Raw genomic sequence first — 20,966 nt, 5'->3', positions numbered from 1 at the left:
AAAAGTGTTGTTATAGATAGCCATACAATGGAATAATACAAGAGTCACTTAAAAATCATGAGTACTGAATGCCATTGCAAAATATTTAGGAAAATGCAAAAGCTGCTTACAAAAAGCATTTACATATGAACTTCGTTTTTAACAGATATGAACTCGTACAAATAGGAAAAAAATTTGACAACAAAATAGCATCTGAGTAACCTGACCAGGGAAATACACAAAATGTTTAATTTCCAGGGCTTTTTACTGATCTATATCCCATTCACAGTTTTCTACTATGAATGTTACTTTTGCAATCAGGAAAAACAAAGCAAAACTTTAAAAAAGAAAAGATATTTAAATAGCTTGTGTGGTTCTAATATAACCAAATTGTCACAAATAGCTGTACTGGGCAATTATGGAAACACTGGTCACATGGCACAGCTGGAAATACACAAAAGTAATACAAAATTTTATAGACACTTAAGCCCCCCAACAATCCCTACATCCCAGTACTCATATCTATATGTAGGGCCTCCTATATTTTACCAGAGCTGGTCTACAAGATCAAAATATTACAGCAGAAGTGAAGACACATCATTTCCAGGATTAGGTTATAAAAGAAAGAGACTTCTGTCTTGAGCGTTCTTTCTCATTACTTTACTTGGGGGAAACAATGTCGTGAGCAGTTATGCAGAAAGGCCCATGTGCCAAAGAACAAAGCCTCCTGCCAATAGCTATGAGTGAACTAGGAAGCAGATTCTCTATCCCCAGCTGACAACTTGATAAAAGCTTAATGAGATACTTACTGAGTCAGAATCATGTAGCTACGCTGCCTACAGATTTCTGATCCCAGAAACTATGAGAGAAATATTTGTTGTTTCAGCAGCTAAGACTGGGATAATGTATAACACAGCAATAGATAAGTGTACAGTTAGTTTGCAGTTTTGGAGACTAAGGACTTTTCCAAGAACCAAGTTTAGGAAAAAGCACCTAAGCTGCAAGTCATTTTGCTCTAAATTTCAAGGTTTTTATTTCTGGTTGGATCAAAACCAGAACAGTTATTTGAATACCTTCTTTGAAATGTTCAGTTTCCTAGATTTGTCTTCCACTTCTTCCATCCTATCTTGTTTTTATTTTTTGGATACAATACAGGATTTATTGGTGTGTGTGAAATTAAGAAGGGGACAGCACAGCGAAAGCCTTCATGAGTACAAGGCCTGCCACTTGTCCAGGGGACCATGACTGGGAATATACTGACTCACAGCCATCAGAAATGAGATGCTTCTCAGCCACCAGGTCTTCAAATTCATCAGCATTAAACTTGGTAAAGTCCCACTTCTTTGATATGTGCATCTTCTGACGGCCGGGGAACTTGAACTTGATCCTGTGTAGGGCCTCAATCACATGTTCCTTATTCTGCAGCTTGGTGCAGATGGACATGATGACTTGGCCAATGTGAACCCTGGCCACTGTGCCCTGGGGTTTCCCAAAGGCACCCCATACCTGTCTGCAGTCCAGACTGGGGACATCATGAGGAAATATGAACATCCACTTGCTGTCTCCAAGCCTACTCTCACTGGACCTTTAAGTCACCAATGATCTCCACATTGCCAATTTTTAATATTCATTATACTTCACTTATTATAGTAGTAGCCCTGGATAATCATTCCCTCTTTCTTTAAACATCCTCTAAATCAAAGAGGATATCATAATTACTTGGTTTTTCACTAATCTCTATGGCTGCTCCTTTTTTATTCACTTCACTCTAAATATTGGTGGAACTAACAGTTTAGCTTGGACCTCTTTTTTTTTCTGCCTACATTCATCCCTGTGATGATTTCACTCAGTTTTTAGGCTGTTTGTGCTGCTATCAAAAAGTAACTGAGACTGAGTAATTTATAAAAATAGAAATCTATTTCTTACAGTCCTAGAGACTGGAAGTCCAAGATCAAGATGCCACAGGTTTGATGTTTAGGCTACTCTATTTCAAGATGGTATCTGGTAGTGGCACATGGTAGTGCACACTATAATCCCAGGTACTCAGGAGGCTAAGGTAAGAGGATCACAAGTTTAAGGCTAGTCTAGGCAACTTAGTGAGACCCTGCCTTAAATAGCTGAAAAAACAATGGTAGAGCCCTCTGGGGTTCAATCTTCAGTACTATGTCAAAACAAAGTAAAATAAAATAAAAATATTTTTTTAAAAAATGAAAAAAAGAAAAGAACCTTGTTATTGCATCCTCTGGAGGGGACAAACTCTGTGTCCTGGCATGGCAGAAGAGCAAAAGTTTCCTCCAGTCCTTACTACTGTTGCATTGGGGATTAAATTCCAATATGAATTTTGGGGATGACATTCTAATCACAGCACTCAGTATACCATCTGTATGAGGATGACACCCAAATTTATACTTTCAGATTCCACCTGTCTCCTAAATTACATTCAGGTCCAAGTGCTTATTTAACACCTCAAACTGGCTAAACTCCAAACTGTCCAAAACTCAACTCTTGATTTTACTTACTCCAACCTCTCTTTTACTTTCCCTCTGTCAGTAAATGGCAACCCTACTCTTCAAGTAGCTTATGTCAAAGCCCTCAGCCCTTAGTGTCATTCTTTGTTGTTGTTGTTGTTCTAATTAGTTATACAAGACAGTAGAATGCATTTTTTAATTGTAGATGGACACATATCTTTATTTTTATTTATTTATTTTTATGTGGTACTTAGGATCAAACCTAGGGCTTCATGCATGTGAGGCAAGCGCACTACCACTGAGCTATAACCCCAGCCCAGTAGAATGCATTTTGACACATATTATAAAAATGGAGTATAAGTTCTTATTCTTCTGGTCGTACATGATGTAGAATCACACTGGTCATGTAATCATTTATGTACAAGGGTAATAATGTCTGGTTCATTCTACTATCCTTTTTACCCCCACCATATCCCCTCCCCTTCCTTCACTCCCCTCTACCTAATCCAAAGTACCTCTATTCTTCTCTAGCACCCCCTTATTATGAATTAGCTTCCTTATATCAGAGAAAACACTCAGCCTTTGGTTTGGGGAGGTTGGCTTATTTTGCTTAGCATGATATTTTCCAGCTCCATTCATTTACCTGCAAATGCCATAATTTCATTCTTCTTTAAGGCTTAGTAATGTTTGATTATGTATATATACCACATTTTCTTTATCCATTCATCTGTTGAAGGGCACCAGGGTTGGTTCCATAGTTTGGCTATTGTAAACTGAGCTGCTATAAACACTGATGTGGTGCATCACTATAGTATGCTGGTTTTAAATCCTTTGGATATAAACCGAGGAGAGGGATAGCTAGGTCAAATGGTAGTTCCATTCCAAGTGTTCTGAGGAAACTCCATATTGCTTTCCATAATGGTTATACCAATTTGCACTCCCACCAGCAATGTATGAGTGTATCCTTCCCCCCACAACCTTGCCAACATTTATTGTTAGTTGTATTCTTGATAATTGCCATTCTGACTGGAGTGAGATGGAATCTCAGTATAGTTCTGATTTGCATTTCTCTAATTGTTAGAGAAATGTATTTCTTCTTGAAATGATAAAATGTATTTCTTCTTCTGTGAAGTGCCTGTTCAGTTCCTTTGCCCATTTATTGATTAGGTTATTTGTTTTTTTTGGTGTTGAGTTCTTTATATATCCTGGAGATTAAGGTTGTATCTGAAGTGCATGTGGTAAAGATTTTCTCCCAATCTGTGGGCTCTCTCTTCACATTCTTGATTGTTTCCTTTGCTGTGAAGCAGCTTTTTAGTTTGAATCTACCCCATTTATAGATTCTTGATTTTATTTCTTGTGCTTTAGGAGTCTTGTTAAGGAAGTCAGTTCCTAAACCAAGATGGTGAAGATTTGGGCCTATGTTTTCTTCTCTTAGGTGCAGGGTCTATGCTTAAGTCTTAGATCTACTTTGAGTTGAGTTGTGTGCAGGGTTAGAGATAGGGGTTTAATTTCATTTTGTTACATATGAATTTCTAGTTTTCTCAGCATCATTTCTTGAAGAGGCTATCTTTTTACATTCTTATCTTTTCACATCTTGTCTGCTGGCAAATTTGACAGCTTTACCCTCAAAATATACACCACTCCTGAGAAGTCTTCCTTTATTATCCCAAATAAAGTTTTACAATGGTCTGTAGGACCCTAAATTCGTTTGTCATTCCTTCTACTGAGATAAATACATGGCTCATCCCTTCATGTCCTTTAGGACATCGTTGTATAAGAACATAAGATCCAAGTGGATAAGGATTTTGTACAGTTTGTTTGCTGTTCTATCTCCATAACCTTGGATAGTTCCTGACACATAATAAGTCCTTAAGAAATATCTGTTGAAAGACTAAGTTAACTAAGTTAACAAATAGGGGGGAAAAACTCTAAGTTGATGGAAAACTTTTTATTAAAACAAATTTTATATATTAACTCATTTCTCATTTTCACAGAATTTTTAAACATAATCAAAGCCTCTGATTGTACATTAGAGCAGAAAGAGGGCTAAAATTTGAGGCAATGGACTTATGTTCTACTGCACACCTGCCTCTAAAGAAACTGGGGCTTTGCTACTTACAAACCTCTAAGACCATGGTTTTCAGACCCATAAAATGAGAGGACTGAATACAGTCCTTGGTTCCTTGAAAATCTATGAAACTACAAAATTCTGTATATGACTTCAGAGGCTTATGCTGTGACATCATTTATAAGGGTGTGTTGATAAGTCTGACCTCTTGGACACATCATACCAGCTATACGGCAGGGTCACACCAGCTGATAAGTTGGTGAAAAAAACCAACAACATCTATTAAAGGGATTGTTTAAGGCTTTATGCTTCATACTTAAAAACATCTCTCTGTCTTCAACACTAACAAGGAAAAGTAGGTAGGAATTTTCAGTTTTTTATTTATTTTTATTTATTTTTTTAAATTAGTTGCTCATGACAATACAATGATCTTGACAGACGATATAAAGGAGCCCCCTTCCCCACAAAGTTATATAACATTGCCTTTGCCCATTTGGGCTGCTAGAATAAAATATCATAGCCTGGGTAGCTTATGAACAACAGAAATTTCTCACAGTTCTGGAGGGTAGCAAGTCTAAAATCAAAGGGCTGGTAGTCTTCTCACTGAGGATGGCTGTCTTCTCACTGTAACCCCATATGACAGAAGGATTGAGGGATCCCTCTGGGGCCTCTTTAAAAGGGAACCAATTCCATGAGGACAGAGTCCTCATGATCTAATTACCTCCCAAAGGCCCCACCTCCTAATACCTTGGAAGTCAGAAAATTAACATATGGATTTGGGGGAACATAAATAGTCAGCCCATTACAAACAAACCCAAGGTCACACAGCTAATAAATGCCTAAGCCGAAATTCAAATACAGAACTGTGGAACTTCAAATCTACATTATTTCCAACATACTACAATACCTCAGCTTTTAGTTGCAGGCCACACAAATATACTATAATAGCCATTTATACCTAAGGAACCATTTGATCAGATCTAAGCAACTGTAGTCTGTCTTTAATATATTTACAGAAATCGTTTTATACAATAAAAGATAGTCCCTGAATTCAGAGTAAACTCCATAAAGGTGAAAGCCATACAGATTTCCTACTACAACAAATGTGTTTATAAGTAAAGAGGAAACAGTTTTATAAATGAAGACATTCCTACTTATATTTAGAGGAAACAATGCTAAAATTTATGAACAAATGCCTATGGTATTCTAATATTTTATGGTATTTATTTATCAAAATGACATAAGGCAAGCATCAGATGAAAAAAAAAAGATTGCACAAAGGATTATGCATCTTGTCTTCAAATTCAATATTAACAGTCATCAGAGTAGAGGCCATCTGTTTCCAATTGCTACTGCTCATATCTATTTGGATAGTCATAGATAACTCCAACTCACAATGATTAAAACAATTTGTTTTTCCTCCCATAGTCCCCATCTCAGTGGGTGGTGTCACCATTCATTCAGGCTCAGGTACCCACACCAGAAACTTGAGTTACTCTAGATGCCTCCTCCCTAACTCTTCATATGCAGTTAACCCCAAATCCTATATACTCTACTCCTTACTATTTCAAATTATCTTTCTTAATATCCCTAGCCCTATCGAGGACACCACCGTATCAGCCTGGGTCATCCTAAGAATCATGTTAATTCGGGAGAATCTGCTTCCAAGGTATTTCACTCATGTGGCTGTTGGTAGACTTCAGTTCCTTACCACTTGGGCCTCTACACTGGGCTGCATAAATATCTTTATAATGTGACAGTGGGCTTCCTCCAGATTGAGCCATCCATTACAGCAAGGCAGAAGCTGCAATGGCTCTTATGACATGGCCTTGAAAATTACATTTACCCAATATCCTTTTGATTCCACAGGTCAGCCCATTCATTGTGAAAGGAGCTATACAAGGGTATGAATGTTGAGAGGCAAATCTTTGGTGAGCATCTTGAAGCATGACTACCACAAAGAACTTTGCATAGAAAATTATGAAACTGCTAAGAAAACTTGAAGACCTAAATAATTCTTTAGGTCATATTTATGGATTAGAGCACTCATTACTGTAAAAACATCAATCCTTCCCAAATGTATATACAGATTCAACACAGCCCAATAAAAACTCCAGCAGGGGGTTGGTGGAAACTTCTAAGCTGATTTTAAAATTTAGTAATGCTAAACAACCTTGAAGAACAGCATCAAAGTATGCAGGGGCTGACAAACTAGGATACCTGTTTTTGTAAATACAGTTTTATTGGGACAGAGCTGGCCTCATTTGTATACATGTTTTTTAAAGCTACTTCCTTGTACAATAGCAGAAATGAGTAGCTAGAACAAAGATCAAAGAGACTGGAAAGCCTAAAATATTTACTATCTGGAGACTGAGGAAGTAGCTTGGTGGTACAGTATTGCCTAGCATGAATGAAGCCCTGAGTTCAATCGCCTCATTAAAAAATTAATAATGAAAAAACTTACTATTTTGCCTTTTTGGTATAAGTGTATAGATAAAGCAGGAGTTGGAAGGCTTTTTCTGCTGTAAATGTAAATGTGTAAAACATATCCCTTTTAAAAGATAACCTTACCTGAACACTAAATTGAAAATTGACTTCTAATTTGTTTAAATTTTCCAGTTCCACTGGATTTTGAACATATTTATTAAAAATACAAAACAAAAAAGAGCATATTTTGATGAGTTTTAAGGAACTGACCAACCTCAAGTAAAATGAAAATTAGCAAGCCAAATTTCATTAAAAATCTGAGCTTAACTATTTTACAAAACTGAAAACCTAGGATTATTATTACTAAGAAAACCCAGCTAACAACATAATTCTTCCATTCTGATCTATATATATTTTATGTGGCATCCATTCAACCATAATGATCAGAAAAACAAATATAAAACAGGCCGAACCTAAAACCAGGCCTCTTAATTACCATATCACAAAGTGTTACCCTTCATTAGAATAAAGAAGACTCCATGTAAGCAGGGATTTTGTACATTTTCTGTATTTCCAGCAGAAGAAAGAGGATCTAGATAATTATTTGTTGTACGAATGAACCAAGAGTTTCAAAAGTTGTAATAAAAAGTACATTATTATTTTCACAAAACAATGTTTTAGTGCCAATGCACTGTTTTTATGACTAAAAATAAAATATTAAATTTTATAATTATTTATCTAAACTATTTCCTATTTTTTATTGGTGCATTATAATTATATAATGTGGTAATTATTTTTAAATTTATACCTTATGATTTATAATGGATATCACATAACTGCACAGCAATACACAGATATGACCCAAAGTAAATATACACATGGGAGGTTCTGGATTTAACTACTAATGGCATCCATGACCATAAAGAGATTGCTTCTCTGCAGTAGACATCTTCAAAATGAACTATATCATGACTAGGAGAAAACAAATTTAAGAAGACACTGAGACTTAGAAACTTTTAGACAAACCTGATAGTAATTTTTATCTGTTCAACTTAATTAAAAAGTAGGCTTGTTTTTTTGTCTTTGTAATATTTCATCCTCATGATAATTCATTTTTATTATATTTTATAAAAATGTCTTCTATGTAATGAAAATTAAAAATAATACTTCACCAGAGATGATTTAAGGAGCACTATTGCAGATAACAGGCAAAAGTCTGTCTAAAGGCATATCTGATCAAAATGCTTCTTAATTTTTTTTCAATGATTTCCCAATAGTCTTGAGATAAGGCACACAGCCCTCAGAACCCTCTCCTACCAAGCTCTTTCTTTCTTTCTCCTCTCAATTCCTTAGAAGTACACTATATTCGCTCTAAATTCATGGCATATATTCCCCAGTCCTGAACACCCAGTGTCCAACTAAACTTGATATATCTCTTTTATCAAACTCCTACTCATTTTCCTTGTGGTCACTTTTGGAAAGCTTTTACTATTCCTTAAGCTTAGGTTAAGTGCCTGGCATATAATAGGTATTTATTCATTTAACAGACATTTAATTAAGATCTATACTCATGTCATCACAACATACTATTTCTAACAAAGGCTCTATACTACTATTCAAAACTTTACACTTTATTGACAATAAATGAACATCTATTAGCTTCAAATATTAAAGAAAGAACTATTATTTCTAAATAAAATAAAACAAAAACAAACCTCAATTACTACCATTCTTCCCTTTCTCATTTAATTTACAAGGCCACAACTGTCAATGTCAATATTCCCAGTTTGGGGATAAAGAAAACATAAATTAATAACAACTTTCATGTGTCTGACTTAAAAGGGAACATCCTTTCTTAATTCCTGTGCCCTCACTTCCCACACTGTTACATAAATTTGCTGGACAGTTTTATGAGCTATTATAATAAAAATAGCCACAAAAAAGAAAACTGCTGTTTTTCACAAATGAGTCTTTGAAGGTTTTCCCATCTTAAATGTGTTCACGTTTATCCCAGTTTGACTTCCCCTGTATGCACATTCGGGTCCATTTCTTCTGTTACCAGTTTTTAAGTACTTAGAGAATGCTGTTATCCTCAATGAAACACACTTTACTTTTTCATATAAGAATGTTCATGTGTACTTGTTAAACAATCTGGTCCACCAGGGGAATCTGCAAACAAGTCTTACTTCATTGTTTCCTTCCATACATTTATCTTCTTACAGATTCCTGCCATTGGAAGCCTAAAAACCCTTTCTAAGTCCTGTCATTTCTCCACAAACTTATTGTTCTTTGTTGAAGATTCTATAAGCCAGAGTTCTAAGCCACTGCTTTGAGCTGTTTTCATTGGAGTTTCTCCTATATGATATGCACTGTGTTTAGTTTTAGGGGTCTGCACCAATGAGAAAAAGTAAAATGGGTAGAAGTGATCTGTAGCTCCACAGGGGAAAGAATATACTAGATGATGTTTTAAGATCTGTTCCTTCTCTGAGAAATGTGTTATTCAGACAATCCAAGACCAGAAATTTTCATTTTTGTATTAATTTTCATGCTGAAAATAAATTCTGAAGGGTACTATATGGAAGAGATGCAAGATCCAAAGTTATTTGATCAGCTATATAAGCAAATACCATTTGCTTATAAATATCCATTAAAGGCTTACATAAGAAATTCTTAGGTGAAAAATTTTTTTCCTTTTTGAGCAGGAAAATCATAACTACATCAATAGCACCATTACCATTGCTGTACATATCAAACACCCAGTGTAATGAAAAGGAACTGGGAACTATTCTTACTTTTTAAAACATCACTTCAAAGATGAATCATGTAACATATGGACACTGACAGAGCTTGAGAATCCAAGTTAAGTGAATGCAGAGGGGAAGCAAACTAATTATAAAAAATTGATTTCAGCAATCTGTAGAAATGTAGGAACTCCAAGACAGTTGGATATAACCCCCACTCAGAAAGCTCAAGAAAGTTACATAAAACAATGTCCATAAAAAGTGTGAATAGGGGCCAGTCACAATTATCAAGTTGCTGTTATTGTTCTCAATGTAGGCGCCCTTACCTCCCTGGGAGGTAGAAAAAGGTATGTCAAATATTTTACCTAAAATCAAGTATCACATGTGTTTTTTTATATAAGAAAACAGTGCTTCTAGTAAAGTCCAATTTAAAGTCAAAATTAATGAGATAACAAACATGATTTTAAAAAAATTATTCCAGATATCAACCTTCTATTTATTACTTTGGGCTCAACCTCCTAAAAGTGAGAAAAATGATGAATATCCTAAGGAAGTAGACATAATTCATAGGTGTAACCAAAATAAGACTGTTGAGTAGAGGTCAATAAATTGTCCCATCTAGAAGAACACCCATCCCACCTATACTTCATGGCCTATAAAAAGATTAAATGAGATGATGTATACAAAAGCAGTGCTAAGTTTTTTCCATTTTAAAAAAATATAGTCACACTCTATACTAGGTTATACACAGTTTGCTGAAACTTACATCATTTTTGGTTATTCTGGTTATAATTGGTGCTCCTCAATTTTATAGTAAACATTATGCTAATAATTCACTTAAAGACACTGTCAGTGTTCGTTACGAATAATTCCCCCTCATTACTTTTAGACATTTTGTCTTATTACTCGCTAGGCCACAATTTCTAACAATGTATTTATAACAATATAAAGTATTAACAGTCTGAAACACATTAAATGCCAACAGAAAACAAGTCTTATTAATGAACCAAAAAAAAAGTTCACCTAGAAGTTGAAATGAAGTCACATTTATAGTTTCTGTAATAAAGAAAGTATTCTTGGCACTGGATCACACTAAACTATCTAAGAAGAAAAAGACACAATACACTAAAATATAAACTATTTTGGACACACAGGACAGCCAAGACAAAGTGACCTAGACGCTGACAGAAATCATACCCACTAACATCACTACAATAAAAAGGATGGACAATTATAGAGTGTTGGTGAAGATGTGAAAAAAGTGGGAACACTCATTCACTGTTGGTTTTTCCATATTTTCACCAAATGATACAGTTGCTTTGGCAGTTTCTCCAAATGTGAAACATAGAATTATCATATGACCCAGCAATTCTACTCCTAGATATATATGCAAGAGAAATAAAAACATGTCCATGAAAAGTCATATACATCAATGTTCATGCAACATTATTCAATATAAGAAACACCCAAATGTCCAGAGATTGATGAATGGATAAACAAAATATAGCATATTCACACAATGGAACATAATTCAGTCATTTAAAAAAAATGGAGTACTGAAGCCAGGCATGCTGGCACATTCCTATAATGCATCAGCTCAGGAGACTGAGGCAGGAGGATTGCAAGTTCAAAGCCAGCCTGAGCAATTTAGCAAATTAGTGAGACCCTAAAAGCCACATGGGCATGTGGCTTAGTGGTTAAGTGCCCCTGGATTCAATCCTTGGTACCAAATAAATATATAAATATGGAGTATTCATACATGCTACAACATGGATAAACCTTAAAAATACTATGCTGAACAAAGTAGCCAGACAGAAAAGACCACATATTGTATGACTCCATTTATGAAATCTTAAAATATCCAGAGTATGCAAATCTGATAGGAAGTAGATTACTAGTTGGTTTAGACAGAAAAAAGTCCGGAGTGATGGCTAATGAGCATGGCTTTCTTCTTGATTGAGAAATGAACATATTCAGGAATTAGAGGTAATGGTTGTACAACTTGTAGCTATACCAAAAAACACTTTTAAAAGGTGAATTTTACAGTATGTGAACTATATCTCAATAAATCTGTTATTGAACAAATCAGCCTCTTCACTGGAAAAAGAAAAAAAAAGACAATTCACAGAAAAAGAAAAACAATACAAAAAAAAAAAAGACTGAATAAAAAGTTTGAACAGTTGTTACCAGATAAATATAAGCTTTAAAACAATGACAAGACTGGGTTTTAAGAATTGAACCAAAGCAAAGGATAAGGAGAGCTAAACTGAGCAAATGATCAAGTTTTATTTTATTCTTAGCAAGAAAGATACCACAAGCAGCAAATAAGAATAAATGAAGTAACAGGCAAAGAGAATAATCTTAGCTGTAGTACTAGACAGGAGAAATAAGGAGACCTTGGAGACTAAAAGGGTAGTGGGAAAGTTAACCAATTAGTCAAGAATTTAAGTGAAAAGGGCTGGTATCTCAGAAACCTAAGTCATCAGAGGATGGAGGTATTCCTTCACAGACTACATGTCTGAGGCAGAAAGATGAGAAGAGCCAGATTTCCCTCAGACTAAAAATGCAAGGGAGAGGAAGGAAATAAGACAAAAAAGAGGAAACAAAAGATCACTCTCCAAGCCCTGCCACTGGCATGGTAGCATGTACCAGAGGATAAGACTGTCATCTATCTCTCTAAGGTAGGAAGTCCCTACACACCAACCCAAGTACAAATTTCATGCCAGTGAGACAGCAAGTCTCAAAGAGAAAAAGGCTATATGGATCATAGCAAAGATGGGGATAGAGGGGCTCACTTGAGTGAGAGCTCATGCACCTGAGGGAAAGAAGAGATAACTACACCACCTGCTAGCACTCCTGCGGCAGGAAGACAAGAGGTCACACACAGACAGGGGAAGTTCTAGGAAGGAGCTCTTTAACTTAAGGCCAAAAAAATTAATAAATGTTCTACTACCCAGCACTCCTGGGAGAGGAAAGATTCAGAATGACAGACAACAGGATATCGACTGGGAGTTAATGTACAGACCTACATAATCTTACAATTATAAGAATCTTCAGAAAATAAGCAACTTTAACTTTCTGGATGAATTTGATGGCAATGAAATTAAAACATTCTCCAGAACTCAGTAGACTGAGCACTGGTGTGTGTCCACCATTGCCAGGTAAATGGAATGTGTGCAAGCTGTAGAGTCAACACCTGATTTCATACTAACACAGCATTCCAGCCAGAGAAATGAGTTCGCATACACAAATTCTGGAGTAAGAACTGCCTTAAAGCTTGATGACCCAGGCTCTACAATCTTGTCCATAACCACCCCATAGCCATGAATTCTGAACCATCCCCTCTGGGTAAGTTCATCTAACAGTAAACCTGCTTTGCCGTATGCCCTAGAGACCCAAGAACAGAACCACTACAAAGTGAGCCTAATTCATCTGCAAAGTACAGAGCTTAAAGGAGAACCCCTACATTTCCATAGCTGTAGCCTAAAAGAGAAAAGGAAATTACTTTGTGGCATTTATGATTAGCTGGGCAGAAATGACAATCAAGTCCAGAAGAAGCAAGAAGAAAACTCAAGATTGTGATATTCACTATGAAAAGACAGAACAGTCTTTACCTAGCTTTACCAGTAAGGCAGGAGAATCAAAAGTTTGAGGGTAGCTTGGGCAACTAAGTGAGTCCCTGTCTCAAAATAAAAAATGAAAAGAACTAGGGATATAGCTCAGTGGTAGAGTTTCCCTGAGTTCAATTCCCAGTTCTGCAAAAAAGGAAGAGAGAGAGACAGACAGACACACACAGACAGTGAAGGACTACTACCTGTGAAAGGCATATCCATAGTTAAAATTAATATCCAGATACAAATGTATGCATGTGTATTCCAAGAGAAGAAGATGCAATGAAGGAATCAGCATCTCTATTAAAGACATTGTTACACTACTACTTAACACAATTCTGGAAATACCAGTCAATATAATTAGATAAGATAAACATTAAAAAGGAAGAGGGGAAAAACCCTTTATTTATAGATGAAATGATAGTATACCTGGAAAGCCTAAGAAAAGCAATGATAAAAGTAACTTAAGAATTTGGTAAGGTAGTAGCAAAACATGCAAAAATCAATATTTATATACATGAATAATAACCATTTAAAAGTTTTAATTGATAAGAAAACTTTGAAATAGCAACAAAAAAATACTTAGGAATAAGCTGAACAAGAAATAGTCAACAGGGTATGTTGGCATATGCCTGTAATCCCAGCTACTAGGGAGGCTGAAGCAAGAGGATCACAAGTTTGAGGATAGCCTTGGCAATAAATAAAAAGGGATTGGGATGTGGCTCAATGGTAGAGTGCTCCTGGATTCAATGCCCAGTACTGAGGAAGGTGGGGGGCAGGGGGTGTTTAAAACTTATATGAAGAAACTAAGTCTTTCCTCAAAGACACAAAAGTAGAATTAAGAAAATAAAGACAAGGCTTGTTCTAGGTTAAGACTCTCAACACTATCTGATGTCAATTCTAAGTTAAATCTTGAAGGTTGATGCAATCCCAATAAAAATAGCAATGAGGTTTTTTTTGTTTGTTTTTGTTTTTTGTTTCTTAAATAGTTAAGACAACTGGAAGCTAAAGGTCATATGGAAATAAAGAGGAGACAGGAAAAAGAGGAGGTACCATAATGGGGGAATACCTGTACCAGGCAACATACTACAATAAAACTACCAAGCTTCTATGTACTAAAACATTCTACAACACTTCTATGATTAGAACAATATAATACTGCTTCATGAATGGTCAGACAATCCAACAGAATAAAATACACCCAACTACATACAATATGTGACAAATGGGGCACAGATTATTTTTTAAAAATTAATGGCATTGGGCTGGGGATGTGGCTCAAGCAGTAGCGCGCTTGCCTGGCATGCGTGTGGCCCGGGTTCGATCCTCAGCACCACATACAAACAAAGATGTTGTGTCCGCCGAAAACTAAAAAATAAATATTAAAAAAATTCTCTCTCTCTTTAAAAAAAAAATCACTAATAAATAATTTAAAAAAATTAATGGCATTGACAGCCAATTGGAAAATGATAAATTAGATCCATTCCTCACACCACACATAGAAATATACACCAAATGGAACTAATGTGAAAAATGGAGCTATATGAGTATTAGAAGAAAGCATGTGTGGATTACTCTATGACCTGAGGTTAGGAAAAGATTTTCTAACTATGACTGAACTCCAGATGTAGTAAATTTAAGGTTAACATATTTGACTCTGCAAAATATACTTTTACATGATATAAAACAACAAAAGCAATGCCAAAAGATGACTGGGCAAAACAAAATTTACAACATAAGCCAAAGTTAAATAGCTAATATTCTTGTTATGGTTTAAATGTGAGGTGTCCCCCAAAAGTTCATGTGTAAGAAATGCAAGAAAGTTCAGAGATGAAATGGTCTGGTTATGAAAGATTTAACCTAATCAGTGTATATTAATCCCCTGACAGGGATTAACTGGTGGTGACTGTAAGCAGGCAGGTTGTGGCTAAAGGTGGTATGTCATTGGGGGTGTCCCTTTGGGGTTTATATTTTGTCCCTGGTGAGAAAGAGTAGTCTCTCTGCTTCCTGATTGTCCTGTTCTGAGCTGCTTTCCTCAGTCATGCCCTTCTGCTCTGATGCCCTGCTCACCTTGGACCCAGAGCAACTGAGTCAGCTATCTAGGACTGAAACCTCTGAAACCAGGTTTTTTAGGTCACAGTGGCAAAAAAAGATGAAACAATTCTTTAATTCTTTTAAGCCAAAAGGGTAAAAAAGACCAAAATATCATACAGAAGGTGGGCAAATACCCTACACAATATTAAGAAATATTATAATAATCCTTAAGCATATGAATGCTTAATTCATTTGTAATAAGAAAAATACAAATGAAAACTGCACTTAGATAACATTTCTTACCTACTAGACTGGCAAAAATTCAAAAGCTGACAGTATACTCTTTTGGTGAGGCTCTGGGTAACAGGCACTCATATACTACTGGCAGGAATGCAAAACAGTACAACCCCACAGAGAGAAGTATTTGGCAATATCTAACAAACTGATATGCATTTATCCTGAAGATTTGCTTCCAACAATACAAAGATATACATATGCAAAACTTTTAATTCTAAAAATCATTATAATTTAGTAAAATATTGGAAATTACTTAAATATCCAAGTAGGACACTGCAAAAAAAAATCATGGTATACACAATGGACTACTATGTGATATCTATAATGAAAGTTACTTTGGTTTATGTGTATTATTTTCTCAAACAGTTACTAAGTTGTTAGGCAATAAATACTCATTAAGTTATCTGGGCCTAACCATTCAATAAATTAAACTGTTAGTGTTTCTTTCTTTTCTTTTGCCCCCCACCTCCCATTTTAGGGATTGAACCCAGAGGTACTCTATTACTGAGCTACATCCCTAGCCCTTTTTAATTTTAATTTTTATTTTAAGACAGGGTCTTGCCAAATTGCTTAAGGTCTTGCTAAATTGCCTAGGCTGGCCTTGAATTAGCAATCCTCCTGCCTAAGCCTCCTAAATCACTGGGATTACAGGCATGTGTGCCTGGTGGGAATTTTTGATAAAGGCCTGTGAGATCCTTTAAGAGAGAAGTTGTGTCTGTGTAGTTATGAGATTATTATGAACTGAGGTCAACAAAATTTACAGTATGCTAATGAAGGTACATGCCAGGACACAATAGAAGCAAGAAGCCCAGTCTCAAAGTTGTTTTTAATTGTCTTCTGTTTTGCTTTGTTTGTGGGATGGGGTCCAGATAAAGGAACCTAATCAAAATACAAATTTTGGAGAGGTGTAATCTAACTGGAGTCTGAAGAACTAGCAGGAGTATAATAGACTGGGGGAAGGAATGACTTTCAGGAAAAGAAAATAAGAGAATAAGTAAACACTAGCTCTCCAGAAGCTCAGTATTGCTAGAACTGAATATCATGGAAGGAGAGAGGAGGCTAGAGAGCTAGTCAGGTAAGGAGTACAACTGGAAGGTTTTGTATACATGATTGAGGATAAAAGGACTTTTATTAATGGGCAAACAAGAAGCCACAAAAGAATTTTAAGCAAGAAAGTGCCATGATTATTCTAACCAAGTGCACAAAAAGAGATTAGAAGGTAGTCAATCACAGGCTAGAGGACAGCTGCAGTAATCTAGAATAAATCTAGACAGGGTGACTATACTAAAGCATTTGCCAGTCAGTGTGGCAACCTTCATTTTCAATGGATTACTACGCTAGCTAATGGATTGCATAAAAAGACAGATTCTGTTGCGTAGATGGCCACAATTACAATCTTTGTGGAAACTGGTGATCTTTGCTCCATCTTAAGAATGCATCTAGGAGTTAAAAGTCATTTCATAATCTTGTTGAGTTTTGTTGTTCAAAATGGCATTGTCAAACCCTGATACTTAGTTTCAAATGTGAGTTTAGCAATTGAAATTGGATCCCAGACATTGAATTTATGTGTGATAAATATTTCGTCTACTGCATCTAATACAGGACACTCGTTGTGAAAGTCTTTGAGAGAAGTGTCATAATATTTTATGGAAGCTTACTTTTCTTGATGTGTACAGGCTATTCTCTTGACTTTGAGGAAATAAGCATTTGCCTTCACATATAATTAAATCAAAGTCTCAAAGTTGTTCTAAAATTTACTCTACAGCTTTTAAAAACTCAGTTTTTATTAAAAAATTATATATACACCAAATCTTTTTGAATGCAATAAAGGTAGTAAAAAGGTGTCTAAGAAAAAAAAATAGCTGTTACTTATGGGAGCTAGGTAATGAACAAGATTTTTTTACTTAGAGCTTTATCTTCTTTTTTTAAACCAAAAAATGAACACATACTTCAAATTAACTCCATTTGACAATGCATTTATTTTAAAAATACTAGGATTGAAAAGAGTGAAGAGAATTCCACTAGCACTGAATAACAATTGGACCCTTAAAACAACTCTAAAACCCTTAGGCCTCCATACTAATCTCAAAGAGAAAATAACTTATAGTCTCAAGTGATAAAAAACAGACATAGCGCACCTCTCCCCCCCCCCCCTTAATCATTCTTCCTTCTGTCTCATAACTTCTCCCCATCTCCATTAGTGGAAGAAAGAACCAGAAAACAATATGATGTCAAGGAAATGTCACAACAAACAGGTGTATGGTTCTCTCCTCAAACAAGAACTGTTTAGATACATCAGAGGAAATAAGCAGTAATCAAAAACCAGAGCTGAGTTCCTAATACTCTATCAGAACACCAAGAAGAACAATGCCCAGACATTTTTCATCATGGCACACAAACTGTACATGTGGGCATAATAACACTGTATTTATAGGTATACTGGAGACAGAGAACTGTTATTATCAAGAGGGTTGTTGAATTAAAGAAGGAAAATCTAAACTCCAAAAAGTGGTAATGCTGCTGCGATAAGAAATTGCAGGCTTCTCTCTCTGTATTGTGAGAATTAAAACATTTTATAAAACAATAAAATTATTACCCATCTCTCCCTCTCTCTTTAAAAATCACAATCTTTTCCCTAATAATATTCACAGCTTTTATTCCAGTATTTTACAAGTGATTTTCCTTGTCACTCATTTACAAAAGGACACAAGTGCAACACTGATAGGCCCACACGGAAAAAGTGATACTGGTTCATTCCCTCATGTTCTGTAGAAACTGAGCTTGGAAAACCAGTGGAAGACCATCAACGATACTTGGAGAGGAAAGACAGTGGCACCTGGATCCTATTTGGATCTCCCTGAAGTAAAAATAATCCATCTGTAGAAAAAAAATCTTCCCTCATAAATGATAGACAAGATTCTTTCCTATAATTATCGTGGTGTTTTTTTTTTTCCCTGAAAGCCACGCCAAAAAAAAAAAAAATGCTGTAATGAAGTACTGCTTCAAAATAAATGATACAGATGACTGCACACTCAGCAGACACTAGAGAACAGCATCTGGATCTCAGAGCAGAAATGTGAAAGTGGCTATTGGTAAATCATATCAAGGTCATATCAGGATGTCAGAGGATTTCACGTATCCATGGGAAGAATGAGCCACTATAAGCAATTTTGTGATGCATAACAGTTTCCAAACAATATTAACTCCCGATTTCCTCTCTTTGATTAAAACAGAGTATGGATATTGACTCCACATATAAATTAACAGCCTACAGTCAGGAAATCTCTTCCTGCTAACCTGGATAGGCCCAAGCAGTAAGCATTTAACACTACTAGAATACAAGTTATATTGCCCAATCAAAATCCCCCAAATATAACTGAACCTTTCAGGAAAGGATTAAGTATTGAAAAGCAAAAAATTCTTTCTGAATTGTTTTTGAATAAAGAATATACTGACAAAGCAAAATCTGTATGTACCAAAAACCTGAAATGAACAAAAGAAAACAAAAAATCCTAATCTAACAAAATAAATGACATCTGGAAGGTAACTGTGAGATCACCTAGGCATTCAATCACTCAGTGCAGAAATGTGTGAAAATCTTTGGTGTTCTAGGCACACTGCATGGAAACACAGTGATGAGTAAGACATGGCTCCTGCCCTGAAAAATTCAAGGTCTAAAAACAACATTTTAAGAGTCACAAGAGTCATTTCATAATAACTTACTGAGACAAAAACATAAGCTAATAAGATACATTTAAATACATTAAAAGACAAAAGTTAAAAGGAATGCCTTCCATCATGAAGAGTTTACTCATGAAATTTTTATCCAATTTTTGGAACATAAAGTTGTAATTTATTTCCAGGAAAGTAATAACTTATGACATGTGTTTTAGAAAGGTTTTTCCAGACACACATCAAACTATTTGTAAATTAGGTGCTTTTCAGTTTGACAGGTAGGGCGTGGCACTGGAATTCTCACACAGCTTCAATGACACTTGGATGAGCTCTCACAGGTCTGGACATTCAGGTTTCCAAGCAAAGGCCAGTTAACTCTCTAATTCCCCCTAAACCTTGAAACAACACTACCACCTCTGAGCGCTGTCACCCCCGCCCACTCTCTCTCACACACACACACACCTAGGCAAAAGCACACAAATCTCATCTTCCACTTCTGGAAATCTTTCAGGAACGATGCACATAAGGAACATCCCTCACCCAAAATGCCTACATTCTTTCCCTCCTTTTAGAGGCTAGGTTATCCTAATATAGATAGGCTACAGCTATGCAACACCCCGAGGCCAGCTATTCCATTCAGAAAGGAGCATCTAACGACTTCAGTCTAAAAAAACCATTCCTTCAACTGGCACAAAACCCTGGCCGAGATGCTTTAAAAACAACTGCTCTAGTACGGACAAGGAGTGGAAAGAAAGGGAAGGAGAAAAGAGGTGGAGTGAGGTGCGGGGACTGCGGCGGCAGCGATGAGTCCCCTCAGGTCGCGGGCACCGCCCGGGAGGGGACTTCAGCCACGGACCAGAGATGCGGGGTGACCTTCCGAAGAGGCCAACTCTGAGCCGCTTCCCGGCTCAGGGGACCTCGCCACAGCCTCCTAGTCTCAGGGGCGCACTCGACAGCACATCCGTGAACGCGGAGTCCGGGATTCCAGCCGGAGCTCGCCCCGCACTCGTCCCAGAGCAGAACACAGATGAGCAATCTCGGCAGCTGAACGCTACGCCTGGGCCTCAGCCCTCCGCCGCCGGACACACCCCCGCCGCCGCCACGGCGGCCCCAGCCCCACCCGGGGCGGCCCGGGCGGGCATCGCTCACCTGCACCGCGAGCCGGTCCGCCGCCCCGCCGGTTCCCGAAGCCGCGGGTGCGCTAGCCCTTCTGGCTGGAGGGTACTCGGCCCTTGTTGTCTGGGAAGCTCCACGCCGGGAGCGGCAGAAGGAAGAGTCGGACGAGCGGCGGCAGAGCTCGGGCGGCTGGTGGAGGAGGAGGACTCCGGCGCTCCGCTCTGGGGAGATCCACCCTCCTCCTGGCCGCTCTGCAGCAGCAGCCGCAGATCACTTCCGGGGCGCTGGGGAGCGGGGCGGAGCCGGAGGGGGAGCGACTTCCTGTCCGCGGGCGCAGAGGAGGGTAATCGCTGGCCAGGGACGAAGAACAATGGCACGGAGGGTTCAGGCTAGCTTGCCTCCGCCCTCTGCTTGCTGAGGGCGGTCTGGCTTTCTTTGGGGCGGCTCCGCCCTCGGATCTCTGCGCCCGACGAGGTGAAGTCACCTCCCGGGGGTCCGGGAGTGGCCGCGGCCCTCGCGGAGTTCCCGGATCTCGGCGCCGAGATGTCCT

General features: G+C 37.3%; 1 protein-coding gene across 3 annotated transcripts in view; it reads right to left on the bottom strand.

Moving 5' to 3' along the window:
• The window catches only part of Rala (RAS like proto-oncogene A), a 61,527-nt gene extending 40,864 nt beyond the window's left edge, over positions 1-20,663 (bottom strand). For all 3 annotated transcript variants that reach the window (XM_026387634.2, XM_026387635.2, XM_077796794.1), the window contains exon 1: positions 20,450-20,663. The gene's annotated coding sequence lies outside the window, so the exon portion shown is untranslated. The remainder of the gene's footprint in view (positions 1-20,449) is intronic.
• Between the last annotated feature and the right edge of the window lie 303 nt (positions 20,664-20,966).

Source organism: Urocitellus parryii, chromosome 3 (assembly GCF_045843805.1).
Source record: "Urocitellus parryii isolate mUroPar1 chromosome 3, mUroPar1.hap1, whole genome shotgun sequence".
Taxonomy (NCBI): domain Eukaryota; kingdom Metazoa; phylum Chordata; class Mammalia; order Rodentia; family Sciuridae; genus Urocitellus; species Urocitellus parryii.
Note: the sequence above shows the minus strand (reverse complement) of the source record. Positions and strands in the feature narration are given on the sequence as shown.